Source organism: Triticum urartu, chromosome 4A, assembly GCF_056163025.1.
Source record: "Triticum urartu cultivar PI428250 chromosome 4A, HENAU_Tu73, whole genome shotgun sequence".
Lineage (NCBI taxonomy): Eukaryota > Viridiplantae > Streptophyta > Magnoliopsida > Poales > Poaceae > Triticum > Triticum urartu.
The window spans coordinates 36,193,996-36,197,216 of NC_141876.1; the positions used below are offsets into that span (position 1 = coordinate 36,193,996).

General features: G+C 52.4%; 1 pseudogene; it reads right to left on the reverse strand.

Moving 5' to 3' along the window:
- Positions 1–1,831: 1,831 nt before the first annotated feature.
- Positions 1,832–2,292, reverse strand: LOC147974643 (uncharacterized; annotated as a pseudogene).
- Between the last annotated feature and the right edge of the window lie 929 nt (positions 2,293–3,221).

Consider the following 3,221-nt stretch of genomic DNA (forward strand, 5'->3'; position numbering starts at 1 on the left):
TTTGACGCGAGACGAGGCCGCAGAGAGACCAGCCCGTCCGACGGACCGGCGGATCTAACAGGAGCGGCCACGGACGCAGGGATGCCCCAGCCAGATCCAGCGCTGCCGTGGGAGTGCGAGGAGCGCGCCGACCCGGCGGGGAAGGCGGAGCGCATGGCGCGAGGAGGGTGGGTGGCGCTCCTGCCTGGCAGGCAGGGACGGGGGCTGGTGGCCTTGGCCGGAATGGCCAACGGCGCAGGAAGGGCTGGGGCACAGGAGGGTGCCTGGGATTTAGTTTTATGTGATTGAAGTTTTCAAGTTTTCGCCTCAGGGGCAGAGTGGAGAATGGAGAATAATGGCCTAGAGTTCCTTCTCATGAAGTCGACAGGTTAAGTTTCTATGGATCTGCAAGCAAGACAGCTGCTGCTACGATCGCCTGGGATCCGGAAGCAGCTGCGACGGCAGCAACCAGCCTGAGAACTTGGTTGTCGACCGTCGGGTCTGTCGGCGGGATTGACTGATTCTGAGCCTGGTTAGGATGAGGAGCGATCTACTCCGTCCGTCCCCGTAATATAAGAGCGTTTTTACACTAGGTAGTACGTGGCAAGGTTACCCTGATGGGCATTGTGTGCAGTAGGAACACCAAACAACTGAGCGTTTTGGTGCCCACCGGCTCGTTGCTGAGCACGGGTGATCTGCAAAGGAGTCATCCCTTCTCACATATGCGGTCTGAAAGTCAAAGAAACGACACTCGCGTGCCTGCGGATGCAGATGGAGAGTTCAGTATCACAGCTTAGTGTGAAGACATGATCTGGGCTTACTCGACGCACTTGTAGAACCAATGTCTGAACCTGACGCCCATCCTAGCGACATTAGTCTCAAGCTCCGAGCCGCAAAACGGACATGCAATGAGAAGAAGATAGGGGCGTGTTTGGTTCCAGTTTGGAACAGTAGTCGCATTGCATATCCTTCTCAACCTAGTCTGGTTGAGAAAAAACAGGCCCTAATACGCCATATGCAACTTGTTTGGTTGCCTGCATCCCTAGTCCCTGCATTAGGTAATACGCAAGTGCACTTTGTTTGGTTGGTTGCATTGGCCCTAGCGGCACATGAACACGGCGTTTGGTTGCATACAGCGTACATGTTGTGCTTACCTTGTACCCTAGTTGGTGAGCTTACCCACACCAACGCCACAACACAGCAATGGTGACGAACTGGGCGAAGATGATGAAGTTCTTCAGCTTCAGGCCGAACTGACGATCCACCTTAGCAGCTTCCACTTTGACAGCTCCAACCTTGGCACTGTCGACACTGCTGCCTCCGTGCTTCCGCACCCAGGCGGAGTAAGCTTGTTATGCTGCCTGCCTAGTCTTGAACCCTCTATAGTTGCTGTTGCTATACGATGCCACTTGTGCATTTGCTTCTTCTCATGAACTATAAACCCCTGGAACCTCACCGATGAACACGGCATACCACTTGCCCTAGCAATGCACAAGAGCAAGAGTTGAAGCAGCAAATCAATGGAGCACAAGTAGCAAGCAAAGTAGCACACAAAGAAAAATGGAGCAGAAGAGAAGTAAAGCATGCATGATCATACAGCATAGCAAGTTCAACCTAGCACTACCTTGGTGTTAACCTACCACCACATCCAAAAGAGGGTGTCGTCCTACCACGCAAGTTCACCATCAGCGCGAGGGGTTAGTATATACCACATTATCACCTCACCAAAATATACAGACCATCAAATAGTTTTTGAGCCCTAGCTACACAAAATGTACGTCGTCATCATCATCGTCGTCGTCGCCACCGCCATTGCCGTCGGGGATCATGCACGCTCACAGGCAGCACTACCCTAGTAGTAGTGCTTGCCCAGCCAGCTCCTGAGCCACAGCACCCTATGAGCGTCGGCCATGGCAACGAACCCAACACCTTGGGCCTTGTTGTCAAGCAGGTGGCTGAGAGCTGCCATGAGAGCCTCGTCGCTGAATCCACCCTCGGTCATGACAGCGCCATACAGGTCAGGGTGGACGTCGAGGGGCTTGCACTCCCTGATGGTTGTTGCCACCTCCTTCACCGCCTCAGTCATGCTGTAAAAGACATTGATCTCCTCCTCCATCAGGCCTCCTCTCTTCCTCTTCCTATCATGGACGGGGTCAAATGGCTTGTCGAAGGGCTTCGCAGCGGGCTTGTCAGGGCCATCATATCCTCGACGTTCGGTGTCCCAGGGAAGTCTGGCATGGGATAACCAAGAGGCTCACCCGATCCCATGGCATGCTTCCCAGTTGCCAGCCCGAAGGAGAAGATGTGCTGCATCTGGTTGTAGTTATGGATGGGTGTGTTGAGGAACTCAGCGTCCCTTGGGTGGTCCTAAGAATGAAACACAAGTGTTGTTAGTTGCGATTAGGAGTAGGCAATGGTGGACAGTATGAAAAGGAAGAGGGATGTGAGCTAACCGCGACATGGCCGGCATAGTGCTCTGCCTCCAGAACTATGGAGCAAGTGTTCTCATCCCATGAGGCGCCGCTAAGGTCTCTCAGCTTGGACACTTGGATCCACCGACTTCTCCACTTCCTCAGGTGGTTGTACACCTGGGTGGCAGACACCTCTTGCCCACAGAACTCAAACACCTGCTTCGCAACGGTGTTCAAGTGCACCTCCTTGAAGCCCTTGTCAGTCCTAACTTCACTAGAGATGAGCTCACACATCTTTTTCAGCACAAACATGGACATGAACGGCTGCCACTTCATGTTGTTCGACCTACCATCCTTCTTTGCCTTTGCTGCTGTTAGCTTGATTGCAGCGGCTACAGCAACAGTAGGATTTGGCTCAACGAGCACTACTGGCACATAGAGGGAATCAGACTCGAACACCTATGAATCAGGTGCCATCTGGGCCATAGGCTGCGAGTCCTCGACAAACGATGGAGCAAACTGGCTGTCGGACACGACAAGGGCCTGACTAAGATCTTGCGTCTGCGTGGTCATGCCCTACAATCGTAGCATGCATTGACAGTGAGCATAGCACACAACATACCGGACAATCCATGAAAGCAGGAGCATACATGTACATGGTTCATCACTATCATAGCAAGCACATGCTTCATCACTATCATACTAAGCATACCAGACAATCTATGAGCAGGAACATACATCTACAACAAACAACATGCTACAAATGGACCACCAATAGCTACAAATCATAGATCTAAGCATGATTCAACACAAGCACAAGGTTCAACTTCA